Source organism: Falco rusticolus, chromosome 6 (genome assembly GCF_015220075.1).
Source record: "Falco rusticolus isolate bFalRus1 chromosome 6, bFalRus1.pri, whole genome shotgun sequence".
Lineage (NCBI taxonomy): Eukaryota > Metazoa > Chordata > Aves > Falconiformes > Falconidae > Falco > Falco rusticolus.
Window position 1 is genome coordinate 34,609 of NC_051192.1, and position 7,406 is coordinate 42,014.

A 7,406-nucleotide genomic window follows, 5' to 3' on the forward strand; every position below is an offset into this window, starting at 1 on the left:
AGGAGTCATCTGAAAATATGAGGAAAAATAAAATATTGTGGAGGCAATACTAAGCCAAAACGTACCACTCTTAAATCTCAGCTCTGGGTGTGCTGTGGTTTTGACTCTAAACTTGGTCCAAGCAGTTGGTCCAACAGTGCGCAGTGAGTGTGACAAGCACAGGATCAGATAATGTAGAGAGAAAGCTATTTTATAATGCATTTGAACTTGATTATAAACCAGGGAATATAAAAATCTGTGTTTTTTTAAACTGGGAAGAGAAGCAGTTTGAGGTGTCTGTAAGAAGTCTGATTAATCTCCAAGCAAGAATACTGAAAAAAATGGGTTAAAAAAAAAAACACAACCACAAACAAACATTTGAAACAAGGATATTTAATAAATCCATCAGGTCAGGATCATACAGTACCACTACAATGTAAGGGAAGTGATATAGTATCTATATGTTACATAAGGAACAAAAAGTTACTCGAACAGTTTCAGTCCCTCAGCAGAGCACACAGCTTTGTAACTAAATTTGAAAGAATAATCAGGAGAGGGAAGATGAATGGAAATAATGTAGCAAGAGTTTAACCTATGCTTGAACATTACCAGCTAATCGCTTGTCTGAGGTAAGAAAGCCAATTACTTCTAAATCTCAGAAAACCATTGAGGAGCGTTGCACAGAGCACTGCTCAGCATCTAGAGAAAACAGGGGGAAGGTGAAGGGGCAGGTCAGCGCAAGACTGGTACCGAGTGTGAGGAAACTGGATATAATGGAGAAGAGAAACAGAAGACACAGAGAAATGGAGATTCTACCTGGAGAGGCAGAAAAAATCAATGGAGCTAATAGTTAAGTAACACAGGCTTCTGCTGTAAAATGGGAGCTTATGAGTAGGAGAGGTGTGGTGATTTTAATAGACTGAAAGACAAAGTGACCAACTGCCATGGGAAACTCAGTCTCATTCAAGGATATTTGTGTTTGAAGCTCCTTTGGGGAGTTCAGTCTCCAGGGTTTGCAATCTTGTTCTGCAGGGTGGGGCTGAGATAGATGGTACTATCTTCTCGAAGCAGTAAGGGCTCGAAAAGTAAAGCAAATATTAGTAATAGGTTCACAGGCAAAGTTTGTCAGTGTAAGATCATTTCAACTGTACTTGAATCTGTGATCTTCTGACAGCATGCTTGATTTTCTTTTTCTTTCTTTTCTTTGACACAATTTTAAAAATATTTCCTTCCTTAAAAGACAGGAAGGGAAGATGCTTCTCTCTCCCTTCCCCAAGAACAACTGTGAGCCTCCCCCAAAAACCATTAGTGGATGAAAATGTCAGCTCCACCATGTGGACAGCCATGTTTGAGTGGCTGCTGTCACCACCACCGCTGTCATCCGGTGGCTTTGCAGCTGCTACAGGGACACATACAGCAGCTCATGGGCTACACACCCACCTCCAGCCCCTTTGTCTCTCCCAGCCAGCGTGGGCAGAGCCATGCCCACCCTGTGTCCAGCCAGATTCAGCATTCCTGGTGCCATAGGACCACATCACCTGGCAGCCACAGTGCCCAGCTGGTGGGACCAGCACAAGAAGCACTGAGACCCTGGGGTGCATGTATGTATGCCAGGTGTATGGCACTGCTGGTGGGGGAGAAGCAAGCTAAAGAGCCAAGGCAGCTGCTGCCAGTTCCTGCACTAACAACCTGGCTTCAGTTTCTTAGAACCGAATCATTTGTAGAATAAAATCCAGACTTCCACTGCTCATCGCTCAATGAGGCTGAACTCAACATCGGTGTTGTAGACCCTTGTCCTGCAAAAGGCTCCAGACCAGCAGTTTTTCTTCCAGTAGTCATGCCGGTTCCCTTCACTGTCTGCTCCGAAGCCAAATACAGAAACCTGCACACACACCAGAGCCATCACTGCACAGGTGCTTGGTCACCCTTGAGGGTGCACAGACAGACAGTGGTATGGCAGGTGGTATGGTGGCAGCACCTGGTCGTGCTGGCCACGCTCACCTGCTGGCAAGCATGCAAGGCAAAGAGCAGGGCAGCGAAGCTGGTGGAGGGGTACCATCCGTGGTGCTGTGTCCAGTTGTCATGGATGTACTTGAGGAAAGCTGGGCTTAGGATCAGCACCTGAGTGGGAAGCAGAGGAGCCATCATCTGCTCCCTGTGCTGCAAATGTGATGGCCAGCCCCCACCACCAGCACAGCCATCAGCCTTCCTGCTTGCCAGCTCTTCCCCCATCCCACTGAAAAACAAGCCTGGTCTCTGCCCAGAGGAACCCTGCCTGCCCAGGAGGAGTGGAACCCACTGAACCCTTACCTTGTTTCTGTCAGCTTTGATGAACTGTTTCACTCGCACATATGTGCTGCAAAAGCCAGAGGATAGCAGCGAGCATGGGGCACCCCTACTGCTGGGGCCTCTCCTTCAGAGGCAGTTGGTTTGCAGAGGGTGACTATGTCTGCTAGCACTTGGCCCCATGCCAGCCCAGCCCCTTGGGCTGGCCCAGCAGGAGCCCCTGGCCGGGCTCTGGGAAGGGTCACATCAAGCCCATGGTCCCACACAGGAGACAGCCATCACCCCACCTGCAGGGGTTATGGGACTGCAGGATGCCCAAGCTCTGTGGGGACAGGGCAGTGCTTACCGTGGTGCAGAGGGATGCCAGAACCCTCATCCAGGGGCCCTTTATCCCACCAGGACCATGATGCCAGGGCCTCAGTGAGGCACCAAGGTCCCCAGAACCACCCCGCACCATCCTCAGGGTCTCTAGCGCAAGAGATGCTGTTGCCCCAAAGCTGATGTGTTGCATGGGCTCTCCAGTGGAGAAGGCACTGGCCACCCACTGCAGGTCCAGTGGCTTGAAGGGGACAAGGACAAGGTGGACACCAGGCCTGAGGTTCACTGCACTCTCGGGTACATGAAGTCATGGGTTGGTCTCGTGCCATCATCCAGCTCAAAGCCAGCAATCTTCACTCTGTTCATTCTAGGGAACAGTGGGAAGGCACACCCCAAAATGAAGCTGTGTGCCAGTCCCAAGCTGCTGGCCCCACCAGGCAGGGACACCAGGTCACTGTGGCCAGCAGCACAGAGGGAACATGGGCAACCCAGGGCTAGCATGTGCCCCAGGGTGGGGGGCTGCAGGGAGCAGGGCCAGCAGTCCCTCTCCCCCACCATCACAGGGCTTGTGTTTGTGGATTGGAAAGGGGACAACAGGGGCATGTCAGGGTCCTGGGGAGACAGGGAGGGGCAAAGCCCTTTTGGGGTACCCACCTCAGCACCCAGTCATGCCCATCGATCTGCAGCCCGTGGCCAGACCCCTTCAACCACCCCGAGTTCCCCACCACTGCACAAGTCCTGCAGCAAGATGGGTCCCACAGGCCACTGCTCGGGACCCAGAAGACAGTGAAGGGCTGCTGAATTATGGCCTGGAGCTGGACGCTATTCGGGTGACCCTGCAGGGTCTGGAGGAGCAAGGCTATCAACAGGCAGCATTAGTGCCCCACCCCCAGTACCCCCAGAAGGGGACAGAACCCCACTCGAACCAGCAGAGCCCTGGGAAAGGCACAGAAAACCCCAATGAGATAACAGGAAAAGGGTGCGGGACAGCCCAGAGAGGTGGGAGCAGTGGTGAGCTGGGGTCCCTGCATCCCCTTCATCCCCCATTGCCTCCATCTGACTTGACCTCGGCCTTGCCCACCACAAACAGATTTGGTGACACTGGCAAGAGCCCTGAGCTGCCACCCGTGCCCCACTCACCAGCCACCACTGAACCATGTCAGAGGAGAGCTCATGGGCTGTGCCCTTCAGCAGATGCCCCATGGCCATGTCATAGTGGGCGTTGAACCGTGCAGAGCCATTGACAGCAGCAGTGCAGCAGGCAGCAGGGGTGTCGAGGAGTGGCAGAGCCCCAGATAACGGGCTGAGGCCACCCACGGGGGCTTGGAAACATTGCCACAGACAAGGCAGGCACAGGATGAGCACCACCTGCATGCACCTCTGGCACAGCATTGCTCATGCCACCTGCAGTGAGATGTCACAGGGAGTGGCAGTGGCACCGCAGAAGCCCTTCCCACCCATGCTCCCACCTCCTGGGACACCCCTTGGCTGCTCACCAACCCTGGACCTGACATAGCCTGGTACATGTTTCCTTTGCAAACCATTCAATGCCTTTATTGCTGTGCCCTGCTTCTGACACTGTTGCAGTTACTTAGGTCCGGGCAGGGCTGGCTGCAGCATGTGCTGTGGGAGGAGCTGCTCTCTGCCTGCAACACTTCTAGGGTCTGCAAACTGACCCGCGAACAAGTGCCAAAGCATCCTCACCCTGGCCCCGAGCCAAACTCCAGCTCCCCTCCAGAGTGGCAGCTGCCTGCACGTGAAGCAGCCCCTCTGCCTCCCCCTGCCACTGGATCTAGATAGAGTACAAGAACAATAAGTTGTCATAGACAAAGTTGTCATTTGGATAGAGGTGCACGGCATCCCTTTTTTGCAAGTCATATAGTAGGTATTCAGTGTCTCTCACACATTCTTTTTCTGCATGACTAGCTGGAAAGATCATCACATACTGAACCAAAGTAGAATGTCCTGGAAAATTTAAGTCTTTAAGATCATTAGAAGAATTTGCCCATGGTGATATACGAGTAAGTATTAAATTAGGCTCTGGAACTATCAGGTGAGGTAACATGATGATTCACCGCACTGAGATCCTGAGCAAATCTGTACTCTGCTGAAGGGAACTGGAGTTCCCTGGGTCTCAGAGTAATTCTAGAGCTAAAGCAGTGACAGACATCAACTCTAGATCAGACGATACATGCCAACACTCACCACTGACCCAGGATGGCAACCTCCTTCTGTCCTACCCAAAGGTTTCAAACCCAACACACTGTCTTCCTACGGCAGGAAGCTACCTTATTTATAATTCGTAACAGCATTAACGCATTCCTTGAGATGGAACTACAGATACATTATGCAGGCAACCAGGCCACCATTTGGAAGCAGCACTGAAGCCTTCTGGTGAGAAATTTATTCTACAACGGAGAGCGCCATAGTGAATAAATAAGACTGAGACGGGGTCCTTTTCCTCAAGGGAAAAGCACGCAGCAGATCAATGATTGTTGAACCAGGCAGAATTCTCAGAAAAAAGCAACCCCTAACTCTTAACAAGAAAAAGAAGGTCATTCCTCTTAATAAAAGCACAGCTGTGCTGAAACAAGTCAACACAATGTACTCACCTGTCCTCCTCCCAAATGAAGGTGTACAGGCAACATGTTTCTCTGGAAATGACGTGCTCAGGGCATCAGGTTTTCTTCTCCCATCCTTTCACGGTGTCACCTTTAAAAATCAAGAACAGGTCAGTTGTGGTGTTGGCTTGGGAGATTCCCATGCCTGGGGGAAGTCAGTAATTCCACAATAGTAAGCCTGTTTGGACACAGACCAGTCTGAGGTGCCCCCTGCCTCCAGACATCTCCCTGGACCCTGAGCAGCACGTACACGTGCATGGAGGAAAAGAATGCCAGGGAACAGGCCAGAGAAATGGGGGGGGGGGGGGTGAAAATAAAAAAAGAAGAAGTAAAAAAAAAGAGACAGATACAGATCAGGACAGAGATGTAAAGGAAAAACCTGTCCTGGGCTGCAGGACAGAGATGGAGGATGAAGAAAAGGGAAGAAGGAGAGGGAGTAGGACAGAATCAGAGAGAGTAAAATAGAAGGGAGCAGCAGAACGAGTGATAAAGGCAGAAGAGAAGAGGGAGCAGGACAGAAGAATAGAATGCAGAGCTATAGGGAATCAAAACACGATGGGTTTGTATGGCAAGGTTTGGGAAGGAGGAGGAAAAGGAGGAGAAAGAAGAAGCAGCAAGAAGAAACAACGTGTGATCAACTGACCGCAGCTGCCGTTCCCCATCCCCCTGCGGGGAGGAGACAGGGAAATCGGCAGTAAAGTTAAGCCCCGTAGAAATGGGGGCTGGAGGGAAGGTGTTCTGAAGATTTGCTTTTCCGGCACGTTCTCCTGCTCTGACTTGACTGCTAATCAATCGCGCTGATTTCCCCAGGTTCAGTCTGTTTCGCCCACGGAGGTAATGGCGGAGTGACCTCCCCATCCTTGTGCCCACTCGTGAGCTTTTTGTTATATTCTGGCCCCCCTGTCCAGCGGAGGAGGGGGAGCGGTAAGAGCAGCTTCGGTCCAGCCCGGGTCACCCCCACACAAAATCACAGCGGCACAGGGAAGGGGAGGGGGGGCAGAGGAGGGGCAGGGGGCGCCTGGGGCACACAAGAGGGGAGACAGGGTCCCACGGACCAGGACTCACCACAGCTCTCGCTTTGGTACGGCTGCGAAAATGTGCCAGTTCAGACGCGCCTTTCCCCCTCTCCCCTCCCTCCCTCCCTCCCGCAGAACGCCGGCCGCTCGGCTCCCCCACCCCCGGTAACCCCCGGGTGTCTCACAGCTCTTCCTCGCAAGACGCGGCCTCCCGGACACGGCGCGTCGCTCCCTCGCGCACCGGGGGCCGCCCCAGGCTGTGGGTGACACACGGACCCCGCGGGTGACACACGGACCCCGCTGTGCACGCTGGCACCCGGCTGCTGCGGGGCTGGTCCCCCCCCACCGCAGGGCCAGGCCCTCTGTGCCCGCAGCAGGAGGCAGCTGCTGCCCGCCTGCCCTCGGGTTCCTTCTCCTTCGCCTCGCCCCGGCCGGCCCGGCTCCTGCCCACACCGGGCCGTGCCCCCGCTGCCCTCCCGCACCCGCGCCGCGGGGGGCGAGGCCGGGCAGGGACAACCCCCGCCAGCCCGAGGCGGCGCGGCCCCCGGCAGAGGGACAGAAGCGCAGGGGGCCGTGACCGGCGCCGCTCGGCCCCGCCCGGAGCCGCTCCTGCCGCAGGCCCTTCCCGAGCGGCAGCGGGGGGCCGGCTGGCCGCCGCCACGGCAGCGCCGGGGGCACCTGGGGCTGGGGCCCGGCTGCGGGGGAGATGCTGCAGCGGGGGCAGCGGCGCGGGGCGAGCGGGGCCGCGGCAGGCTCGGGGGTCTGGCGAGCTGGGGAGGCGCCGGCGCCCGGGGGGCGGCCTCCTGCTTCCCCGCCTCCCCCCCTCAGCCCCCGGACCCTCCGGGGCTCCCGCACCCGGCTCGCGGGCGGCTGAAGCTTCCCGTGCCGCCCCCCGAGGCGGCCGGCGGGCAGGAGACACCCCCACGCCCCCCGCAGGGTCCGCTCGCCTCCCCCGCGCTCCTGGCACCGCCCCGGCGCGCCGCCATGCTGCTCCTGCAGCGCTTATGCCGCGCCGCAGGGGCCAGCGCTGGCCGCGAACGTCGGGCTGCAGTTCTGCACGCCGAGCGCCCGTCTGCGGCTCCGTACCGAGAGGCAGCAGCGGGCGCCGCGGCACCACCCCGCAGGCAGCGCGGGATCGCGGTGCCGTTAACGGCGACCGGCAGCGCCGAGGGGAGGTGCCACCGCG

At 55.9% G+C, this 7,406-nt stretch overlaps 1 long non-coding RNA gene and 1 other non-coding gene across 3 annotated transcripts; both read right to left on the reverse strand.

Annotated features, from left to right (window-relative positions):
- Positions 1-356: 356 nt before the first annotated feature.
- On the reverse strand, positions 357-7,406 carry LOC119149689. Of its 2 annotated transcripts, none has more exons than XR_005104835.1 (4): positions 7,307-7,406; positions 5,196-5,295; positions 4,288-4,375; positions 357-2,100 (listed from the first exon to the last, which is right to left on the reverse strand). It is a non-coding gene; the product is annotated as an uncharacterized LOC119149689 (long non-coding RNA). The 2 variants fall into 2 exon arrangements; XR_005104834.1 differs by lacking the exon at positions 7,307-7,406 and adding an exon at positions 6,406-7,002.
- On the reverse strand, positions 4,712-4,796 carry LOC119150613. The gene has a single exon (XR_005105154.1). It is a non-coding gene; the product is annotated as a small nucleolar RNA SNORD45 (small nucleolar RNA).